The sequence below is a fragment of the Oryctolagus cuniculus genome, chromosome 8, assembly GCF_964237555.1.
Source record: "Oryctolagus cuniculus chromosome 8, mOryCun1.1, whole genome shotgun sequence".
NCBI lineage: Eukaryota > Metazoa > Chordata > Mammalia > Lagomorpha > Leporidae > Oryctolagus > Oryctolagus cuniculus.
In genome coordinates, this window is record NC_091439.1 from 73,779,535 (window position 1) to 73,805,065 (window position 25,531).

The window sequence follows — 25,531 nt, forward strand, 5'->3', positions numbered from 1 at the left end:
AATGTCTTTTAACTGCAGAGTTGAGGCCATTTACATTCAAGGTGACTATTGATAAATAATGACTGTCCTGTCATTTCTCGAAAAATATTCCTATTTTTTACTTTGAGTTTACTTTGTGCTTTTACTGGGAGATTTTATTCTTTTACATTATTTCATAGTAATGACCGTGTTTCTGTGTGCAGCACATTCTTAAGCATCTTTTGCAGGACTGGACAGGTGGTGACAAATTATTTCATTTTCTATTTGTTATGGAAGGTCTCTATTTCACCTCCATTCATAAATGAGAGTTTTGTAGGCTATAGTATATTGTGCTGACAGTTTTTTTCTCTTAAGGCTTAGAATATATCTCACCATTCTCTCCTTGCCAGTAGGGTTTCTGATGAGAAGTCCTCTGTGAGTCTATTTAGAAATCCTCTGAAAGTAATTTGGCATTTCTCTTGTGAACATTTTAGAATATTTTCTTTATGTTTTACTGTGGTGAGTTTGATTATAATGTGTCATCGTTAAGATCTTTCTGATTGTATCTATTAGGAATTCTACGTGCTTCCTGTACTTGGATGTTCCTTTCCAATTTAGGGAAGTTTTCTGTTATTATTTCACTAAAAAGGCCTTCTAATCCTTTCTCTCTTTCCACGTCTTCAGGAACTTCTAGAACACTATGTTGGGTTATTTTGGGTCATTTGGTAGTATTCTGTAGATTACCAACAGTGTTTTTTGGTTTTCTAATTTCTTCTAGTTTCTAGTCTGACTGTATAATTTCCTGTACTTTCACTTCTAAGTTGGTTACTCTTTCTTCTACTTCACAAATTCTGTTGTCAAAGCTTTCCACTGCGTTTTTATTTATTTTATTGAATTCTTCATTTCCAATAGTTTATGTAGATTTATCTTTAAGATCTCAATTTCATTGGAGAAATGTTCTTTCATGTCATGTATGGATTTCATTAGTTCATGCATTTGCTTCTGATTACTTCTATATAATCTTATGATCAATTTTTTGAATTCCATTTCTGCCATTTTTTCAATTTCATCATCTTCACAATTTAGTATTGAAGTGTTGTATTCTTTGGGAGGTATCATGTTGTCTTCCTTATTCTTGTTTCTTGAATCTATGTGTTTGTTATTCAGCATTTGTGGAGATACTCTCTGCTTTCTCCTTTTTTCCCCTGTGGTGGCTTTTATCTTAGTACTATGTATCTGTATATTAGTGGAGTTTTTGCTTTCAGTGAATATCTAGAGATGTATCGTGGGTGTGGCCAGGGAGCTCCTTTTGGTTCTACAGGGTGAAGAGTATGTCTAATGTGACACACACAGGTAAATCTCCTTTTTTTTTTTTTTAATCAGAGGGGAGATTTATTCTGCTTAGCTGAGCTCCTCTCCTCAAAAAAAACAAGTGCCTGAGCACTAGTCCAAGTCAGTATAATATTCATCTGCTCTGCCCCAAGGACAACACAAGGGATGTGTGCAGTCTTCAGTGTAAGCTTGGATTCCCCAGCAATGTTCCTCACCATGTTACCAGGGAACCCTGATTGTGTGGAGCTTCCCACAGTGACTGCCCAATGTCCCAGCCACACTGTGTGCCCTCCCACACAGCCTCAGTTTTTTCATAGCACTGGCACACAAGCCTCCCACAGTCACAAGCACCCAGCCTCCTCTCAGTTCTCACCACCATACTCAGGAGTCTTCACTCAACTGGTTGCTGAGCACAGGCATGGGCATGAGTTGGTGCAGCTGTTATGGATGTTCAAAAGGGTACCCACTCTATTGGCTTCTTACAGTATGCCATTGAAGGGTGATTTGGAAGAGAGAAATGTGCCCCTCCCTTTTTTTTTCTTCTCTAGTTTGGCAGGTACTCTATACCTCATGGGGCTCCAAGCCTGATTTCCTCTAGGCTCTTTCTGCAGCTTTATTGCTAGTGGCTTGGGCTGCTGTAGTCTGGTCTCACCTCATTCTCTAATGCTGGTGCTGAAATGCTCTGGTGCTGGGATCTTGAGTTGTGGGCATCCATGCCCTCCACGTAGGTCCACTGTGTCCCTCCAATTTGTGTAGAGTTGCCTCTGCTGTTGTCTCCCTAACTTTTCCCTGAGACTGCATGCTCCACTTTTTTTTAAACTATCTTCTCCTAGACTAGAGCAGTAAGCTCCCTCCCTACTACACCATCTTAATAGCACATCTTTATGTTTCATTTGTCATCCCAGAGTGCTGATAAATTCTTTCAACTTCTGCTTTTTTTAGATCTGTATTTCACCTTCACTCATAAAGGAAAACTCTGTGGGCACAGTATTCTGCCTTGTCGTTTTTTTTTTTTTTTTCTCATATACAACTCTAGTTAAAAGTTGCATCTTGTATCATTATTTCAATATGTGTGGTTTTAATGATTCATTTCAGATTCTTCCCTGTCAGTTATTATGAGAGGGTGATTCCTGTGCAGTTTTATAGCAATAAATAAAAAAAAAAAATGTGTAGTGAGCATTTCCTTTTTGTGGACTGTTGAAAGAATTACTTCAACTGTCTGAAATAGGTGATAGCTTTTTTTTTTTTTAATTGCTAATCTCATGTAGTATTATCAAAATCACTTCCCTTATAGAATGGTGCTGAAGTAATGACTAATTTTGCTTGGTTGGTATTGTTATTGTCTAAACTTAAAAACAGGTGATAATAAGAGGCAGAAATAACTACCATTTTAATGATTGATATAATGTTTCAATTTTTCCTAAATGTGTCCCATGGACATCATAGAGTTATTTGGCTTCAATCTTCAAATAATTTGATAAAGCAGTAGATGTATTAGCTTTTCACAGGTTGCTATTTTCTATTTTCTCCTCATGATATAACATACTGATAAGCTCACAATTTTCACTGTGACAATGAACTAGAGCTACAATCTATTGGGTTTGTTAAAATATTTGCTACAAAAGTGATTTAATGTATATTTTTAAAGTACAACATTGTTCTAGCAACTTTTGCTTACAAAAACACCTTGAGATTTAACTTTGTTTTCCTCAATTCCGAAGGAATGATTTAGAATGAAGTTTTAAATTGCTAATATTTATACTTAATAAAATAAAAAAGCTTTACAATTTAAACATTCAATTTCTTTATATTTAAACACCTTCTTTTCAAATTAATTCTTCTCAGTAATTCTCAAGAGGTTTGAATTGAGATCAATCTTCTAAGGAGATGCCTTATTCATGCAAAGCAAAACTGCACACTAAGCTCCACTTCCTAGTGATCTGTGCTGCTTTCTTTCTAATACTAGATATTTCTGTCTATTTTAATTCCATCTTGGCTGAAATACAAAATGATGAAAGCTAAGCAGATGGTTGTCACAAACAGAGGAAAACAAATAAAATTTATGGGAAAATTTCCAGTCTGTTAGCAGACAAAGGAATTAGTTATCAAACTCATTGAATTGTTCATGAATATTACATATTAGACCCTTCATATAACATGTGGAAAAGAATCCTATCAGTGAACTCAAGCAATTTATAAAATATTTAACTGAATTCCTAATATGACTCTTTGTAATTAGTTAGCAAATGTCAATGTATTCCAATGTTTTTCTTCTCAGTAGGCTAAAGGAAACTATATATAACAATGGAATGAATTAAGAAATGAATAGCTTATGCCTATCTTTGTATTGTTAGGTAGTCTTTGCTTTGAACTAAACAGAATAACCCATTCAATTAAATTTTAGGAGGAAAAGACATATTTGTTTAGTAAGTTGGAAAGATTGGATGGGGGAGACTGAGTTTTTGATTATCTTTATTCCTAAGACAACTTATTCCTAATGTAAATGAATTCATCTCTTGAACTCCAACTTTATAGAAAGATGAGAAAATGAAACAGAACATTATATGTGTTCAAAATCTGGAAGAGAAATAAGATATTTCAATAGTTGGTTTTATATGCTATGATTTCTTGAGAACTTTCTTCTATTTTAGTATAGAGGGCATGGATAAATTGAATTAATACAGATATTTCTGATACTTAAAGTAATCTAAATAACTTCAAAATTACTGAGTTCTCAAGATATTCTAAAATAAAAAATCACTTTTAAATTCTCATCAAGTATGTCAATATTTTAACATAAAACAAATGTAAACATCCAGCATGAAACCACTTCACACACAAGTGGGCTACCCTCAATATTAACAAGGTCATTCCAAGTCCTCTCTCCATTCTCAGACAAATCTAAGTGAGCAAATGTTGTGAAATAGTTTTACCTCTTTACTATAAGCAGAGTTGGGTGTGAAGTAATAATTATTTAGGACTGTTAATTAAATATATTGATCTAAAAGAGGAAAGGGGGCATGAGTATAGATAGTCAAACTTACTTCAAGTCCCTTTAGAATACAGTACAAAATTATGACATATTTTAGAATCCTTATTGTATTACTCTATTTTATAGATACCTATATAAAATGTACAGAATATACTTTATATTTATTTTATGATATGAAAATCAATATAACTAAATGAAATTATAATGAATATTATATATAAAATACTATATGTGTGTGTGTGTGTGTGTGTGTACTACAAAGATTGAGAGGGGTGCTGTTGAGAAATTTTTTGGAATATATGACCAGTTTTTCCTTAGGGTTAAGCTTTTCCATACACAGAGAGATCAATGGATTCCAGCAATATTTTAGTGGCCCCCTTGAACTCACCCACAAACTGGAGTGTGCCAGGGCTTCTCTTTTTATCAGAAGCTGTTATTAGATTGACTCACTGAGCATTCCATGCCAGAAAAAAATTCTCAAATTTTGGCCTAAGTAAACTTTGACAATTTTGTATTCTTTTTGCTAAGTTGCTACTGTAATTCATTGTTTCATACGTGGTGACACTCTAAATCCAAGAGTAAGGTGATGCCAGTTTTGATTCCTTCTGAGGGCTATGAACAAGAATCTACTCCATATCTTTCTCTTAGCTTTGGTGGGGTGCTCTTAATCTTTGACAGTCCTTAGCTTATAGATGTATGACCCTGATCTCTGACTTAAAATTTTTAAGGAATTTTACCAGTGTTTGTGTCTGTGTCCAAATTTCTCTTTTGATAGGGCCATCATTCATATTGATTTATATCTTATCCTAGTAACCTAATTTTAGAATTTATTATGTCTATAAACACCTTGTTTTTAAGTAAGGTCACATTTTTGAGATATTCATGTTAGACTTTCAACATATCTTTTTGAGGGAACACATTTCAACCCATAACAGGGTCTTGGATTTCAGGGACATCAGAAGTCCCTCTGAATTCTGTTTCTTCCAACATGTTTGCCAAAACTATGAAGATGCAAAGGTAGTTTGGTGCTGCCTGTTCCTATTTTGTGATCATTATATCAACACTTTGAAGAGGTTGTCTGCATACCTTTTCTACTTGTATTTTTTTGCAGGCTATTTTGAGATTCAATGACTATAACACCAACACCCTACTCTTGGCCTCTATGTTACATTTTAGTCAAACTGAACACTACAAATTATTTTATTTTTAAGAATTAGATTTTAAGTTCTGGAAAGTTTTTAATCATTGTCTTTATAGTTAATTTTTGTTTCCTCTAGGCTTCCTGTAAATTATTTTGGAAAATCTACAATTACTGATAGAAGGTATTTGAATTATCCTCCTTATTTGTAACTTCTTTTTTTTTTTTTTTTTTTTTTTTTTCAGGCAGAGTGGTGGACAGTGAGAGAGAGAGACAGAGAGAAAGGTCTTCCTTTGCCGTTGGTTCACCCTCCAATGGCCGCCGCGGCCGGCGCGCTGCGGCCGGCGCACTGCGCTGATCCGATGGCAGGAGCCAGGAGCCAGGTGCTTTTCCTGGTCTCCCATGGGGTGCAGGGCCCAAGCACCTGGGCCATCCTCCACTGCACTCCCTGGCCACAGCAGAGGGCTGGCCTGGAAGAGGGGCAACCAGGACAGAATCCGGCGCTCCGACCGGGACTAGAACCCGGTGTGCCGGCACTGCTAGGCGGAGGATTAGCCTAGTGAGCCGCGGCGCCGGCCTGTAACTTCTTTTATCCAGTTTACGTGCAAGTAGATTGGAAAAAAAATCTCTCTTGAGATAGTATCTTCTTTTCAGTTTGTTGAGACCATCATTTATTCTATAATTCCAGTTATTACATTTTCATGATCCACATAATCTTTTTAGCTTACATCCTGATATCTAAGAATGTTTGTAGCTATTATTTAGACCCACCATTTGAGAATTAATAATAAGTTAACTTTCTTCCACATAGTAATCTGTCTCTTTTCTTCAATGTGCTGTTTCTTGTTTTGTAACATTGGGTTTACACTTCATGGCATTGCATTTTTATTTTTTTTTTTAGAATTCAAAGGTAAGTTTATTTTGAGGCAGCAAAACTTTAAAATCCATGTATATAATGGCATTGTATTTCTTGATGCATTTTATAATTTTTGTTTGAGTTACAAATTTGTGTGAAAGGTTTTCAAGTCTCTGTTCATTGGGTTTATTATTGTATTATTTATTTTATTTCTTTGAGAGAGAGAGAGATATTGAAATACTTCTCATCTGCTGGTTCATTCTGCAAATTCCTGCAACAGCTTAGTCTGTCTATCCCAAGCCAAAGTCAGGATCCAGGAACTCAATCTAGGTCTCCCACATAGGTGGCAAAGGTCCAATTACATAAGCCATCAAGTAATAGCTCCCACAATGTGTACTACCAGGATGCTGTAATCAGGAGCCAAACTGGGACTCAAAAGCATGCACTTGGAAATGGGATATGGAGATCTAAAGTGGAGTTATAACCACTGCACCAATGCCAGCACCTGTTTAATAGTTTTTCTTATTTTTTTATTTTTATTTTATTTTATTTTATTTTTTTTGACAGGCAGAGTGGACAGTGGGAGAGAGAGACAGAGAAGAAGGTCTTCCTTTTTCCATTGGTTCACCCCCCAATGGCCGCTGCTGCTGGAGCGCTAATCTGAAGCCAGGAGCCTGGTGCTTCTCCTGGTCTCCCATGGGGTGCAGGGCCCAAGCACCTGGGCCATCCTCACTGACTTCCTGGGCCATAGCAGAGGGCTGGCCTGGAAGAGGGGCAACCAGGACAGAATCCAGCGCCCTAACTGGGACTAGAACTCCGGGGTGCCGGCGCCACAGCCAGAGGATTAGCCTATTGAGCTGCGGCGCCGGCCTGTTTAATAGTTTTCATCTGTTTTTCCATCTCAATGTTTTTGGAGTTCATACCTGTAAAATAAATCTTATATCACAGCTTAAGTCCAGAGGCTGGTACTGTTCCTAATTTTTAATTTATTTCTTTTTTTTCTGGATATAAGCAACTATACACACATGCACACTCGCACACACACATATATCTGAATGCTCAGTGAATGGTAGCGATCTTTTCTCTCCTATGTATGAATCATTACATAGCCATACTCTATCTGAAGCATAGAGCTACAAGTAATATTCTGAACTTTATTTGATTCACTTAGGTACAAGATAAACTTAAACACAAAATAAGGTCTTTGAAATCTGAGCCTTCCATTCACTTACCCACAAAATCACAGCTTTGATAGGACCATGTGTCTTCAGTGGCAATGTAGAAGCATGGATTTTCTTTTAGTGCACATTACAAAAATGTTCATCTTCTGTTTACACAGAAATGTATTATAATAGTCTTTTTACTAATTTTATCTCTTATGAATATGTTTGAAACAGATTTTTGAGTCTCAAAGTGTTAACGCTTTCATGCTGTCTCTAAATTCCAAAATATTTAAGGTATTGGAAAGACACTCACTAGTCACTAAACAAATATAGAAATTTTGCTTTTAAAAGTTGGCTTGAGACAGGTGCTGTCATAACAGTTAAGTTGCACTTAGGATACCCACCACTCTTATCAGAGTGGCTGATTGCAAATCTGTCTCTGCTTCCAATTCCAGCTTCCCGCTGGTACACACCATGGGAGGCAGCAGGTGATGGCTTAAGTTGGGTCCCTCCCACTGAGTGGCATACTCAGCTTCAGTCTGTGGCTCCCATCTTTAGTCTGGCCCACACTTGGTTGTTGCAAGTCTTTGGAAAGAGAATCAATGAATACAGGGATGATTTCTCTCTCTCTCTCAATGAATACATGGATGATTCATCTCTCTCTCTCTCCTTCTCACTCTCTCTCTCTCCCCCAATGAATACCTGGATTATTTCTCCCTCTTTTCTCTCTCTCTTTCTTCCCCTCCCTCTATCTCTCTTTCCCTCCCTCACTCTCTCCTTTCTTCTGAAATAAGTCAATAAATAAATAACACAATTTTCAAACTAAATAAAAGTTGGTTCCGATAACCACAGACCAATTATTTATCCCAGGAGAAATCAAAACAGGATCTGTTCTTACATATAAAGCATATCTTCAATTATGGTCCTAGGTCTGATTATGTCTGTGTCTCAGCAAAGTTTCAGGAGGGAGAGGTATTCTTCCAATTAGTTTAAAAACCAGATTGTCCATTTCTTCTTCTCAGGAAGGCACAGAACCGGCAAAGGCAGATATAAAACAAACCCCTTCCCAAGTAGACACCATAGAGATGAGAAAATTTCTTTCTTCTCCAGGTCACTTGCCCAGATGGATCACCACATGCATCCTAAATACTCTTTCTTTGATTAATGAGTCACTTGGCACAACCAAACATGGCTTAGTCATAGTTTCAGGAATGAAATCCTTAAAAGACCATTCTTATATTTGGGCATTTGAAAGGTCACAGCGCAGAAATCTGGCTCCACATGAATTTTTCAAGAATATTATCATAAACTTGATACTATTACTAAATTTTTGAAAGTATCAATTTGTCTTCAGGCTTTGACTTATAACTCACAAAATAGCTTTCTAGTTTTAAACAGTATCATCTTTAGATTATGGAGCCCATACTATCTGTCTGCTACATTATCATGAAATTATACTTTTTGTATAATGTTGGTTCTTAAAATCAATTTTGATATAAAAGTGAAAATTTAAAGTTATTTCCCCTAAAATTGCATTGTGGTAAATCAATGGCAGTATCTGCCAAGGTAATCAGAAACGTCAAGTTTAATTTTAACATGCTTGAAGCATTTATTTAACCATCTGTCTACCTCCCTCAGCAATAAAGAAAAAAATTAAAAGAAAGCTGTGGATATCAGTGTGAATCACAGAAGATAAGAACAGGCCTTCAACAAAAGTTTCTTTTATTGCTTCAAAAATACACTGTAGGCTAACCTGACTCTAAATCATAGGACTAAACCACTGGAGCAACTCACAAGCAGAAAACATACTAATATTGAACCAAAGCCCATAGTGTATATATCAGAACCATTGGCTAAAAAAGGATCGCACAGGTTCTTTAGTTTATATTTTAGTCTTACAAAATGACTGAACCTAGTCCTGAACCAGTATCCTGAATATTCACATTGGTCATAGAGCAAACCATATTTCACTAGCTTATATAAAAGCAGTCATTTTTACAAGCCTGTTATTCTTACAGGGATGATGTTTTATGAAAAAATTGTTTTATAGTTGATACACATCACAGAATTTTCCATTATATAAATAAAACTGACTGCAGGAAAAGTTCAATTTAAGTTAATCCACTTAGAAAAGGAAATCTAGCTGTACATTAAATAATTTTAATACTTTAATTTGCATTTGTCTTACAAAATAGAATGAAAATTAGTGAAAATAAGTAAAGATCATTATTTATTTAACAAACTTCAGGTTAGTACAGCAATGTGCTAGTTTTATGAAAACTAACATTTTCATTTATATATAATGTTTCTACCAAATCTTTAAGTGGTATGATAACCTGAACTTCACATTTGACTTTCACAAAAATGCATGAATATCTGAAACCTAATTCAGTTTTCTAATGGATTCTTAATCTTTCACTGTCCATGTTAACCATTGCAGTACTTACCTTTTTATTTATTTGTAACTATTTCACTATGTTTATTTGTTTAACTGCATAGGCTTTAGATAATGCCACTAGTATGCCATCTATTTACTTGTTGTTTCTCAACCTCAAACTGCTAGGCTGAGTCTCAAATGAGAAGGAGCCTATGCTGGAGTCTTTCTCTGGGCACTCCTGGTAGGAAACAGTGGCAGGAAATCACAAGGTTAAGAAAAGAGAGAAACTTCTGTCTAATATTTATGTAAGTTTGAATTGTTGCTGTGGGGGAAGCTGAATCCGGAGAGGCCTAGAGGAATCTTCCTGAGCCTGCCTTGAATTTGAAAACCTGTCTTTATGTTTCAAATCCCTGGTAGCAAACACCCCAGCCCCAGGGCGCTTCTGCCTAAGGATCATTAAGGTGGTATAATGAATAGGAGTGGTTAAGACCCTTTTACATCACAATACCCCACCCCTTGCCTGCATCTGCTCATCTGCTCTGTACCATCCTCTGTACCTCAGCTATATATACACCTCCCTTTTACAATAAAGTGAGACCCTGCCCCTGCTTCGACTGGGCTCCACACCGCCTGAGCCTGATCCCCACCCCCCCTCCGTTTAGGGAAGGCTGAGTGGCGGGTGGTGCACTTCCCCTCCTTGGTCAAGGCAAGCTACAGGCAGCCTGCGTAATTCTCTAGCGGTGGCAAGGAACAGTCACCGCATGTTGCCTTGTGGCTACAGAGGCTAAGATAGTCTTGGATCCCAGAATCCTGAGCAGATGCACACACATGTTTTCTCTTCATGCCCTAGTTATTGCTGGACATGTTTGGCTGGATCCAACACAAATATAACAATGTCTCCCAATATAATAGTTTCTAATTATTACCTTTCCTTTCTTTTTATTCCATTAATGACCCCTTATTTTCCCCTTGCTCTTGTAGAATGTTTAGTAACTTTGAAAAAAGTCCACTGGTATATCTTCTACCGGTCTGAAATGAGCAGTATGATGTCTATTTTTTGGATGATGCCCTCACTAAAACAAGGACCAAACTAGTGATGGTAGTGAACAGTGGTAAAGCCTCATGTTAAACATTGCAGATTTGGAGTAGACACTCGTTGTTCAATCCAGGTCTCAAGTGGGTGGCACGTATCCAACAGCAGAAATTTATTTCCAACAGCTCTTGAGTTCAAGATGCCACCATGATCACAATCCGCAGAGCCCTCTTCCTGTTTTGCAGGATATCACTTTGCCATTGTGTCCTCACATGGTGGGCAGCAGAGAACGCAAGCAAGCTCCCTCCATCATCAAGGCTCTACCCTCATCACCTGACTACACCTCAATGCCTCAACTACTGATGGTATCCCAAAGGGTATTGGGGGAAAGCAAACACTGCCTCCCGTGTTTGCTCTTGGTCTGATTTTTTTCTGTCCTCCGGCACCTATTTTTCCACTGCCTTAATAAGTCATTTAGAACTATGACACTGGAGTCCAAGCTATACTGGCCTTGTCTTTTCTGTTTTCATAACAGACAAGCAAGTGAAAATGTTCTAACATATTCTTCCCAGACAACTTCTACCTCAGTCGCTCCTCAAAGAATAACTGCCATCAGTGAGGGTGATGTCATGTGTCCCTCTCTTCCCTCTCAGAACACACCAACACAAGATCAAGAACTGACAAAAAGCCTTAGAGAGAAACAGGACATGCTTAACTTAAGTCCAATGAAGTTGAATCTCAAAACCATGTTAGTGTTTTCTCTAAGTCCAAGATAGAAAATCCCTCATGGATTCAGAACATTTGTTTTCTCTGTTCCTTAGAAAGAATAGTACATTGACTTTCTATGGCTGTTAACAAATAATGACAAATTGTGCAATGAATTAGTCTGAAACTTTCTGTGGCCTCAAGCAACAGGCCGCAGTTTGGCTGATTTCTGGGGCCCAGAGTTTCTCTTGAGTTTTGAGTGCAGATGTTGGCCAAAGCTGCAGGGTTCCAGAGGTTTGCTGAGGGCTGGGGCATAAGCATTCTAAGTTACTCACAGAGCTAATGAAGAGATGTCAGCCTCTTTCATTGGTTGTTCTGCAAAACCTTCAGACCCTCACACTGTGGGCTTACAACCTGACTGTTAGGAATTGACCAGGGGTTTGCCTTCCCAAATTTATGCATATATTTGAATCCCAAAGTCTTACATGGTTTAATGGTTAGTGCTGATGATTGAGAGATTATATTGGAGGCTTGATAAATTATGACTTCTGAATATCACACATTTGCAAAGTGATTGAATTGGATTAGGTTGCTAAGGTTGAATCCCATGATCAAGTCACTGTGAGAAACTTCTCACAGTGATTTGATCAGCCCTTGTCCTGAATGTTGGTGAACAACTTAATACTTTATTGCTTTTAGTATTTTTTGTTCTAGTTAATACTATTGGTTGAACTCTTTGATTAACACACAATTATTCGTAGGTGTTTAAATTTAACTGAAAAGTGACCCCTGTTAAATATAAGAGTGGGAATAAGAGAGGGAGGAGATGTAAAATTTGGGACATGCTCAATAGGACTTGCACCAAATGGTAGAGTTAGAAACATGCCAGGGGATTCCAATACAATCCCATCAAGGTGGCATGTACCAATGCCATCTCACTAGTCCAAGTGATCAATTTCAGTTCAGAATCAGCCCTTAAGGCATTCGGCTCTGGCTGAAGAGCCCATGAGAGTATTTTAGGCATGGAAAGCCAAGACCCTCTGGCAAACAAACAAACAAACAAAAAACATAAATGAAATATCTCTGTGAGTGAGATCCCAGTGGAAAAAACGGGCCATCAAAGAAGGAGGTACTTTTCTCTGAAGGGAGGAGAGAACTTCCAGTTTGACTATGGCCTTGTCTAATATCAGAGTCAGCGAACTCAAAAGGCTTCCATAGCCTTGGCAACTCATGACAAGAGCCTAGGATGATTACTGATGCCATAAACAAGAGTGTCAATTTGTTAAGTCAACAACAGGAGTCACTGTGCACTTACTCCTCATGTAGGCTCTCTGTCCTTAATGTGTTATACGATGTGAATTAATGCTATAATTAGTACTCAAACAGTAATTTATGCTTTGTGTTTCTGTGTGGCAGCAAACTGTTGATATCTTTAATATATACTAAATTTATCTTCTTTATATAAAGATAATTAAAAATGAATCTTGATGTGAATGGAATGAGAGAGGGAGTGGGAGATGGGAGGGTTGCAGGTCAGAGGGAAGTTATGGGGGGGGGGGGGAATCTACTATAATCCAGAAGTTGTACTTTGGAAATTTATATTTATTAAATAAAAGTTAAAAAAAAAAAGAGAGAGAGAGAGACTGAATAACAAACTACATAGATGCCCAGCAGTGTCACAGAAGAGATAAAGCTAGTTAAAATTTTCCAAATGTGTTCTTAATATTTCTTTTTCCAGAAGCTTCCAGAATTACCTGGAATGAATGTAAATTCAATTAAAGATGAAACTCGACAGTTAAAAAAAAAAGAATCCCATGATCAAATTATGCTGACATTCTAGGGAGACCTCATGAACAGTAGATGAAAAATGTGTTCCCTGTGTCTCCCTGCTTTCTAACCCTCACTTGAGCATCTCCCTGCCTCCTGTGGCATCACAAGATGCCTGAATAGATATGGCCACCTGATCTGGGATTGTAAACTTCCACACTATAGGCCAAAATAAACATTCTTCCCCACAAATGATCCTCTCAGGTATTCTAAAGTAATGAAAATCTAATACATGAACATCTAGCTTTCTTGAGAGCTTATGATACAATAGAAGTAAAATGTCAAAATATAGTTAATGACACATTCTCAGAAGTGATATACTTCACTTTGGACGTATTTTAATGAGACCAGTCAAGATAATAGAAGGGGGAACTTATTATTCAAGGATATGAATAGCAGGAGGCCAAGATCACTAGGCCATCTTAGAAGCTTGCTAACACAGATAGAAAATTGTGAAATAAGTTTTTGAATTAAATTTTGATACTAGTTACACCTGCCATGATGGGCTTTTGATTCAAATACCTTATAGATATCAATATATATATACCTATAAGTATATGTATAAATATATATATAAATGTCTTATAGATATAAGTTCCTGGAGTTTTCTATGATTTTTCATATTTTTGAGATGTGTAAGCATTTGCAATAATTTAAACCAATCACAATGTAATTAATATCAAGAAAGTTTTGTCACACTTGTGGAAAAAATAAAGTGACTGACAAATAGCCATGCAATATGTAAGAATTTATCCTGCACAATTTAGGGCTTGCACTTTATTTTTTTTTAAAGTCCATAATAGGCTGGAAAGCAAAAAATACATTTATATATTCGATAATGCCTATTAGACTACTTGTGACAAAATAACTAATGAAATGTTCACAACAAAAGAAAATAGTTTCCTCCTGAGAGTATTCTGTATGATTTGTGATGACTAGTTAACTTCAGGATGTCATCTTCAATTATTGCTGAACTTGATAGCATTTTCCCAACCATGGTAAATGCCTCATAATACATGCAATTGCATAAATGGAATCTCAGTCATTCTTCATTTCTTCTTTCTTTCATCTCCTATGTCTAATTCATAAGTAAATAGTGTTGATTTAACCTCCAAATTATATGATGAATATATGCACTTTGATCAATTTTCACCTTGTCAGTCCAACAATGACCATCCTGAGCTGTACAACAGCCTCCTGTCTCCTTATTACTGTATTACTCCAATCAATTCAGTCTTCACTCAGGAACCAGAGTCATCATTTCAAGTGTAAGTACATATGCAGAGATGGCTAATGCTTTTCCCCTGCATTTAGAGTAGCATTCAAACCCCTTAGACTGGCTTGCAAGTGCATACATTAGATTTCTGCCACATTTCTCCTAAAGTTCTGGTCCCACAGATATTTTTTTTTTTCAAAAACAACTTTTTTTTTGTTTTAAACTCTATTAAATGCAGCATTATCTTTGGAAAAAAAAAAGTTTTATTTCCATACTCTAGCTATGTCTTATTTTTCTTATCCTTCAGTTTTCAACTTAATAGTCTGGTTTCAAAAAAGGATTTTCCTAAACCATTATCTTTTACTAGAAAGAGTTGAATTGTCTTTCTAACAACATACTTTTCAACCAATAGGCTCCAAACCTTCTTACTTGCTTTTAGAGCAACCTGTAATCCATTTGTTTATTTCCATTTTCCCATTGTCATCTAGAACATAGAAACTCTTTATTCTCCCTGCAATCTCATTTCTACCACATGGACTTGTATATTTTTACTTATTTATATATTTGAGAAACAGAGATACAGAGGAACACACAGAAAGAGAGAGCAAGAGAGAGAGAGAGAAAGAGGGAGATCCATCTATGTTGATTTACTTCCCAAGTGCCCATGACAGCTAGAGCTGTAAGCTGACTCTGTAAGCCAGGAACTCAATCTTGGTATCCCATGTGAGTGACAGGGGACAAAATACTTGTCATTACCTGCTGTCTCCAGAGTGCACATCAGTAGGAAGTTGAAATTGCAAGTGGACCTCAGACTTTGATATGAGATGTAGACATTCCTAGCAGCAACTTAACCACTTGGCCAAGTGTGTTCCTTATATTTTTGAATAAATGTATGAATAAAAATACAGTCTATATTCTTGACACAGTATTAGTGAAATTGAATAATTAGAGTTTCCCCATCTGGCAGCTCTCATCAGAGCCTGGTCATTTGACCTGCTGATCTGATCCATTGCCTTTTTGACCCTAATTGTGGATACTGTAGTAAGCCAAAAGATTTTCATATCTCAAAAAGATTCTTCTAAACTTTCATTCACACCAGACTCCACCTTTTGATAGCTGAAAATTGTATCAAATAATCAAATTATTTACTATAAGGCAAATATTTTATAAGATAAGTAACTTAATGCTAACTGGACTGGAAAATCAACAACAAAATATAAGCTTAACTTATGAAGGAAAGTTAGCACTGGAACAATTTCCCTGTGGTCTGGAGGTCAGTTAGTTCCATTAAAAGGTTTTTACCCACTGGTGCTAATGTGACATTTGAGCTGCTAAAAACATTTATGGATAACAGGGAATCCAACAAATGGAAACTAATAAAAGGTATTACCACAGTCTACCATTTATAATCCCTTTTAAAAGTCTTTAGGGTTTTCAAAGCTTCATAGCAGGCCAAAAATCACACATGCTTTCAACATCTCAGAAACAGCCGACACAGCAGGATGAGGAAGTTTGTGCTTTATTGGTGCTTTTAGCCATGTTATTGGATGACCCTTCCCAGAAATGTTGCCATATTTAAACAAAGTGCCCATATCATAGTTAATACATTAGAAATAATGCAGGGCGACAGTCGGAAGATGGAGAAATCCCAAATCAGGAAACCTTTTGATCATCCAACTATTTAGGATAGCTTTGTGAGTTTTAGACATCATAAACATCACACAATCAATTCATATAACAGTCCAAAGCAATCCTCCTTTTTCCTAGTTCTAAAAATCAGACATAAATCTTTATACTCATATTCATTATTCTTTCCTTATTCAGTATGAGTTTGAATTTGTTGAAAAGGCAACTTTAAGTAAAGAAGTTTTGTACCTCTCATATCATCTAGATAGCTTTAATCCTAACGATATTTCAGTAGGCCTCTCCCTGAAGATTTGTGCTTTTACTGGATATGGGGGGTATGACCATTATATTTTGCTTTGGTTTATTGAGTTAAAAAAAGGACTCAAGTCTCAGCCAATCAACATCTCATATTAATTTTATCTCTGTTATATGCTTTGCACAACATTAAGCTGTTGAAACTTAGGTTTATGCCCTTTTCTCTACCTCTTAGAGTTGAATCAGGTGAGGATAAATCTGAGTTCCTCGAGGCCTCACATTCTTTACTCATCTGGCTCCTGCAAGGTCTCTAGTTTCCCTGGAAGTAACGCCACCTTCTGAGCTTACTTCAATGATGACCTGGGTCAAAGGCACAGACTCTCTTATGTATTTTTCCTGAAACATCTTCTTGGGAACAGAAAGGATATGGTGGAGCTGGCTAAGAATTCACCTATGTTAACCAGGCTACATGTAACAGACACAGCCTTAGCACAAACCCAATTTAGATCCTTCCATTGCACATGGCTAAAGGCCCCACTATATATCTATATCTGTATCTATATCTATATCTATATCTATATCTATATCTATATCTATTTGTAACTGTATCACCTTGTAGTACACATATATTACAAGGAGAAGTAAACTGGGTTGTAGAAAAGTTACAGCTAAAACATGCGGTATCAAGATAGGCATTTGGCCCAGCAGTTGAGCCACCACTTGGGATGTCTATATTACATATCAGCATGCAAGGTTTCAAGTTCTAGTTTAAGTTCCAATTCCAGCTTCCTGAAGACTCAAATAGTTGGATTCCTTGCCACCTACATGGAGACCTAGATTAAATTTTTATCTCTTGGGCATTTGGTGACAAAACCAACAGATGGAAAGTTTGTCAGTCTTTCTCTCTCTCAAAATAAATAAATAAATAAATAAATTATTTTTTAAATGTGACATTGAACTTAGCTGAAAATCAATCAATATAACTGTATTTTTTTTTTTTTTTTTTTGGACAGGCAGAGTAGACAGTGAGAGAGAGAGACAGAGAGAAAGGTCTTCCTTTTGCCATTGGTTCACCCTCCAATGGCCGCCGCGGCCGGCACACTGTGCTGATCCGAAGCCAGGAGCCAGGTGCTTCTGGTCTCCCATGAGAGTGCAGGGCCCAAGGACTTGGGCCATCCTCCACTGCACTCCCTGGCCACAGCAGAGAGCTGGCCTGGAAGAGGGGCAACCAGGACAGAATCTGGTGCCCTGATCAGGACTAGAACCCGGTGTGCCAGTGCTGCAGGCAGAGGATTAGCCTATTGAGCCATGGCACCAGACATATAATTGTAATGTTGATTTCACATGAGCATATCCCTCAAAATTATGGTTTGCATACTATTCAGAGGACTAGCTTGTTAAGAATACATGAACATGTATTAACTATTCATTTAAATGATGCATTTCTTCTTAACTTACAGGTGGCCCTCAGCACCTCAGCTGCTTACATGCACAGAAGTAACTTCTAAATTTTAAGTCCTTGCTGTTGTTGGGGGCCTGGGTCCAGGCTCTTGTTTCCAACACAAGAATGTCTTCAAGGATGAGACATGGATGAAGGTCAGTAGAAAAACAAGATTTGTTTACAAGCAAAGTGAAAGTTACATACACACGGAATATACATGGCCAGGAAAGAGCTACACTCAACAAGAATGGGTCCATTCCTTCACATGACATGCAGGCATAGAGGGTGGCATCTTGGTATCAGAGGTTAATTGATTATTCAAAGGGGGTGGAGTTTGTGGTTGGAGTTTTTGCAGCTTATTACCTTGCCCTTCTTTTAGAAATGTTCTCCCAGAGATGTTTTGGCACCAGATGTCTAACAGGAGTAAGAATGTCAACTGTAGAAACTTTACTGTATTAAAATGGTAACAGGCTAAAGGACGTCAAAGGGATGCAATCATCAGTTGTTGGACATTTTAGCAGACATTGATTGTAAGTATCAAAATGGTGCAAAATGAAGTTTTTTGCTCCACAGAAAGGAGTACAGACTGTACAGCCAGGCTGCAGGGCAGGTGAACCAGAAGAGAAAGGCAGGCGAACTCAGCTTGTCCTTGCCAGCTATCTCCCAGCCTCCATCATTTTCACTACCACTATTTCAGCAATGTTAACTAGAGATTTTGTTTGTTTGGTTGGTTTTTTTAGATTAATGAAACCTCTAAATATCAGAGAGAAGTCACTGTCTCCATTAATGTCTAAAATTACTGCGAAGACTTGACCTTTCTAAAACAAAACAAAGCAAAAAGCCATCCAGATTTAGCTATCGCTTCCTGTTGAGGCTTGTTAAAGATAACACAGTGTTTGTTTGCAATTGAAATACTAGGAACATAATGAAATATGCACCCACAAATGCAATCAGTCAGGAAACATCTTGCACAACAAATCTCTGTGGGATTATCAGACACTGTTGTGGGTCTTCTTGCTTTCTCTGCTGCCTGGAAACATGATGTAGTCTGTGTTCTGGAGGTATTCCCTGACTTGGATGAGATGGCCATCTGGCCTTCCTGTCCCAGCAACTTACTCATCCTGGCTTTTTTACTGATACTTACAAGTAAATAATTTTAAACCCACAAGCTATCAATTTACCAGAAAATTCTTTTTAAATTATGCTTTTAAAAAGACAAATGATAGGAAAAATAGATCTTTAAAGCTGAGAACTGAGCCAAAAGACAATTCTTTATTAGATTTTAAAGAAAACTTTGTAGAATTTAAATATTTTTATTGGCACGAACCTAAAAGATTGTTTGTTGTTTCTCCAAATGAGTGTCATAGACAAAATTGTAAAAATGTATGCCTCCTCCCCCAAATTTTCCACCTTAACACTACGGTTTGCAAGTATCACATTGTGTGCATGTATGTTACACTGCATGCCAAAAGGGAATTTGCAGATTTAATTAAGATTACTAATCAATTTGCTTTAAGATAAGGATATTTATCTAGTGGACTTAATAGAAATTACATGAGCCCTTTGAAAACAGGAGATTTGTTTTCTACTGGTGGGAAAAGGATAAGTCAGAGAAATTGGTAATATGAGATTGACAGTCTGCTGTTGATATAATGCTGGAGAGGCCCACGCGCAAGAACAGTAGAGCAGTCTCTGGAGCTGAGGGCCGTACCCTGCCGAAAGTAAGGAGAGAGGAAGCTTGCTTCTGCAGGGCATGGGACAGATTTCTGCCAGTAACTTCAATGAGACTAAAAGGGGATTCTATCCAGAGAAGACTCCTGCTAATGCTTTGATTTCCGCATTATGAAGCCGAGAGTGCCTTGATTTCCGCATTATGAAGCCGAGAGTAGAGATCCCCTGTCTTCTGTCCTACAGGAAATTTAAAAAATAAATGGGTGTTATCTGAAGCTGCTACTGTGAGGAGTCAGAGGGGTCAATAGACAGGTTGGTCCTGGTGGAATGAGGAAAGGAAAATCTCCCTGAGATGGTGCAAAAGCTACCTGTCTCACTCCTTGGGAGCTTCCAGTTTTGTCATGAGAATAGCGAGGGAGCGGTGATTCCATACTTATGAGATCTCAGTATACTGTGAAAACAGAAGTCACCAATCCCACCCTTTTGATGATTTTGGTTTTATCTTGAACAAGCTAGATAGGGCAAATACAAATCAGGCCTTTTGAATGGTTTTTGTCTCTGTCTTCTGGTTGTTATCTGACTGACTGTCAGTTTTTCCCCAAAATTGTGCTTTAAAACCCTACTGCCACCAGACTCTCAGGTTTGCCTCTCTTGGATCTCCTCTCTAGGCTGCTTGGCAGGTTTCTGATTTGAATAAACCATGCTTTTGTCTCTGCCTCGTCTGCATGCAAATTTTTCTTGCATGTGAGACAAAGAACCCAGGTAATCCTTCTCCACTGTTTCACCCCTAACACTACCATTGTGGAAACGGCCATACAGTAATAGATAACTAAACAAAACTCTCTGAACTGGCCTTTGATTACTTCTAAGAACTTACTTTAGATCGAATGTAGCTATCCAAAATAAAATACGCATTTTAATTTTCTTTGGAATGAATTTGATGAAGGTTCTCTCAATACTGCCAAATTAGACAATACCTATTACTTAGGATGTCTCAGTTTATGGACCTTAAGAAATTATATTGAAGTACATTAGTCAAGTGTAAACCTAGTCAAGAATTTAATATGAGTGGTAGCTGTAAAGTTTAAACTTCAAATTTTAGTGAAAATTTAAAATGAAACACTTTCATTTGGAAGTTCAGACATTTGATTTCTGTCACTCCTGGCCTTACCTTTTCTCCACAAGCAGAAAAGTATATAGAGTGATCCTTATATAAACAATGTTAATATTTAAACCCTATAACAAACATAATTTTATGTGAAAATTCTCATCAGTGGACACTATGTATTTACTCTAATTTTTCTGTGTAAATTAATTTCATAGCCATGCACATCAAGTAGTATGATTTATTCTATATTAACTCAATTCTAGCATTATTTCTGTGGTCTCATCAAATATATTTGAAAATCAGTTCAAATTTTGAATTATGCAGAATAAAAATATTTCAATTATGAAAGAAGTAATGTGTCTCATTCACAGTGTTAGTTTATTTTTCACTCCTTCATTTTGTTCTTCAAAACTCCCTTATCCTTTGTTTCTCAGATTCAAATCTTTCTAATATTCAGAGAATTAATGAAATAATGGCTCAAAAATGTAATTGATATTCATTTTTAATCAGTATTATAGAGTCTCAAATCCATGTCAGAGCATTTGAGGTTATGTGTCTCTGAGATGGATTATTCAAAATTAATATTGGATTAATTAAAATAAATGAATATGGACTAATATTGCTTAAAGAGTTTGAACTATATTGGGCTGGTGTTGTGGCACAGTAGGTTAATCTTCTGCCTGCAGTGCTGGCATCCCATATGGGCACCAGTTCAAGTTCAGTCTGTTCCTCTTCTGATCCAGCTCTCTGCTATAGCCGGAAAGTAACAGAAGATGGTCCAAGTGCTTGGGCCCCTGCACCCACATGGGAGACCTAAAAGAAGTTCCTGGCTCTTGGCCTTCGATAGGTCCAGCTCTGGGCACTGCAGCCATTTGGAGAGTATCAAAGGATTGAAAACCTTTCCCTCTGTCTCTCCCTCTCACTGTCTGTAACTCTACCTCTGAAATAAATAAATAAAATCTAAAAAAAAAAAAAAAAAGACTTTAAACTATCAAATGAAACAATTAGCTCATTTCATCATATAGTTAGTTCATAAATGGTTATTTCCCTTTTGGTACTAGCTTTCCGATCATTTATGGGTTGGGATTTAGGGATAAGTTGAGTAAGCATCTACCCGTGCAGCAAAATTGAAGAAAGTTTTTATAACCATGTAATATTTCCACACCTTTCACAATCTCCACCCAACCTCTTTTTCTAGAAGAGTTTCATTGTGGGAGATACAGAACTTCATTCATCCATTCACCCATTTATGCAATCTCTCAATAAATATATTAAGCATTAGTATAGATTTTATCTACCCAAGACTTCAAGTTTGTCCACCCTTCACACCACCTCAACTCTCTACTAGTGTCATAGGTTATGTGAATACTTAATTTAGGTGAGTGGTGGTTCATAACTTTTCAGAATGGCTGTAACAATCTGTATTCCTGTATTCCCATATCTTCATCAATCCTTGGCATTATCCAGCTCCCAAATATTTTTTTACTTACAATATACATGAATTAAAATCTGACAAGAATTTGAGCATTTCTTCATTTTTTCTGTTAGCTTTCAGGATTTTATTTTCTCTGTATTAACTGTTGATAACTTTGTCCATTAAACTAATAGAATAACTTTTTTCTAATTCATTTGCAGCAGCAACACAAATAATATGAATTATAAACACTACAAATACAATCCTTCAACTGGTCACCTGCCCAGTGAATTTGCATACAGTATACCAGACTGAGCTTAAAATTTTAAATGAAAAAATACATTTATTTCAGAGGACAGTGGAGGGGAGACAGATAGTCAGACACGTTTGATAGACAGCCCCCATCCATTGATGGATTTTTCAAATGCTGATAACTCCATGGGTTAGGCCCAGTCAATTCAGGGCCCCTCTGTGATTAGAAGGATCCAGCTACCTAAGCTATAACTCCTGTACTCCAGGGCCTGCAGTCTCAGGAAGGTGGGATTTGGACCTATATCTAGTACACCTACCCAGGCACAGCAATATGGCATGTGGTCATCACAGTGGTTCAACACCTCATCCTAATGCCCATCTCTAAAATCTTAATTTTAATATAATGATACTTATTGTCTTATGACCTACTTCTGAAAATTAGTTTCTGAAACTTCTCCACCCTACTACAAAAATAGTCTCCTAAAGTTTTTTCTGCCAACTTTGTAGTTTTACCTTTCATTATTGTCATTATCTATCAGAGGTCCTTTTTTTGTGTGTTCTTTCTTAATTCAAACCAAGAAATACTGAGGACAATCTGTCCTATCCTGAGTTTAATCTTTTATTTCCAAGGCTAGTGGAAGATACAAATAGTCCGCCAAGAGCCTGAAGCAGCTTCTCTCCCTTTCAGAACTTTTGTAGTGATAGTCTTATTAATAATTGTCCATAATCTTGTCTTCTGTTGGATAAATGAAACTTATTTAAAAGTATATTCCTATGGATAAAGTTGTACTGTTGATTTTGTTTTGTTTTTTGATTACCTGCTGATTTCAAACTGCAAGCAGGGTATCTATTGGTGTCTACCTCATCTAATTTCATGATAAAGTACAATCAACCTGAAAGACTAATTACACTGAACAAAATACATACACATACAAATAAACACACAAACTCGTTTTAGACCATGGAACAATGATCTAATTTTCCCTTAACTTCTCTGTGGTTCCAGCCCTAAACACGACTTATCACATGAAGGCACTGAAAAAACTTCATAGGAAAATAGAATTGAAAGATAATGTGCATTTTCCATAAACCTTATGTACTACACTCAATTAAGGAAGAAAATTTATAACTATGTTCCAATTCAAACAACAGCCTCAGAATATCATTTCTATATGGCTTTTATTGTGTTCAAAATTAAACATCTTATTGTTGTAACAATATTTTGAAGTTCTATCTTTAGTCAGATATGTTTGGTTCCATCATAATGCGCCAAAAAACTAATGATTATAAATTATGTAGCAAGCATTACATTTAATTTTTTACTTAAAGATTGAATATAAAATAGGACAATTTAAATTTTAGTAAATATTCAATGGAAAAAAAGTAACACAATGCTTTGCTTTTCTGTAAGCATTTCCTTAAAGTTTTGTTCAACAAAGAAATCATAAGGAGATTCACATGTATATCATCTGCATGTGCAGTAACCTTTAAATTATGCTGTCATTCTCATTTACCATATTAATGTAACTGCGCAAAAATCTTTTATTTTAGTATTATATCACTTTATGTTTTTTGTCTCCATTCTTATTGCAATCCTCTCATCTCTCATTTTCTCTGAGTTTAAAGTAAAATTTTGACAGTCAAAGTTCACAAAAGAAAATATGGTTACATCTTAATAGTATCACAATAGGCCTCTGGTTATCTTGGAGGAAAACAATTTAAAGCAAAGACCAATTCATTGCAAATGAAATTTAAATAGTAAGAACACCATAAAAAAGATTTTTACATAGTATTAACATTCTTAGTTGCAACAATAAAATGACAAAATAACATTGTAACTGTTTCTTCAAAATGCAAACACAGCATTATATATGGGTCTTTGGCTAAGGCACTAATATTAAAGATTCCATTGTGATAACACACAATTTAGTGATGACACTAAGCTTTAAGCTTTCTAAACTTTATGTAGAATGAAAAATAGGACAAAAGGCCTTAAATTTCTGAGGAGGTACATGATTGATTCAGATAGGCATCTCAAATGTGAAATGATTTTCAACATTGCACATACACACATAGATATATAAGAACATTATTCCTTCAAAACACATTAAAAATACATCAACACAAATAATTGTAGAAGTGCATTTATTAGTGAGGCTTAAGGTACTTTTCCTAACACTGTTGAATTTCAGTGTTTCTTATCTATGTAAAAAAATTACAGCTTTTCAAATTTTCCCAGTTTCATCTTAAACTAATAATAATCAAAAGGACTATGAATGATTTAGCCTGCATGCCAGAAGAAGCTGTGGTGATAAAATTGTGATGCTAATGCATTGCACAGATCAGAATTTTTTGGAGTTATGTGTAGAAAGTCAGATTAATAAGAAATAAGGATAAAGCATTTGGATTTAGACTTTCATAAATCTTTCCCCTGAACAGCCTTAGGAATTTATAGAAGATATATCTAAACTGTAGACAGTGCTCCAAAGATAATCAAGGCTTCAAATCTAATTATAGAATATTGTTCAAGTTTTTATGTGGAGTTGGATTCCTGGGATAGGAATAAAATGTGTATTCAAATAGTAATGGCCATGATAAAACAAAAACAAAACAAATAAACAAAGACATCTTATATTTGAATTTTGGCATCCTCTATTAGAGCTGCTGTTTTGGTTAATCATGGAACGCGCATCTTGATAGTTAACTCAATTTCTTTTATCAAAATCAGTCAGTGTTAAATCTTGTTAATAAAATGGCAAATAAATTCAAACTTTGTGATTTCCCTATGTGTTAAGTTAACTTGCTAAATATCCTTTCCAATATCCTAAAAGTTTATATTCTGAAACCAGTTCCAGCAATTTGGAACAGTTATTTGAGGCAAGAGGAAGGGTGCAGGATATGTAATTTACCTGATTTAATGACAGTAAAACTGCAATGGCTCTGAAGGGCAAAGCATCCTGATTCCACATCTAATGACAACAATGGCAGTCTCTTCTGTAGCACAACTCTGTTTGTCAACAGCTGCATGCTTTTGCAAAGGTGGCTTACACCCCAAAAGCCACAACAGCCAGAGATTGGCCAGACCGTAGTCAGCAGCCAGGAGCTGTTTCTTATTCTCTCATGTGGGTAACAGGGTCCCAAGCACTTGAGCCATCTTCTGCTGCCTT

The 25,531-nt window shown here is 36.5% G+C and overlaps 1 pseudogene; it reads left to right on the forward strand.

The window, feature by feature from the left end:
* Positions 1-25,531, forward strand: part of LOC100343232 (nucleolar and spindle-associated protein 1-like) — a 77,279-nt pseudogene that overhangs the window by 31,951 nt on the left and 19,797 nt on the right.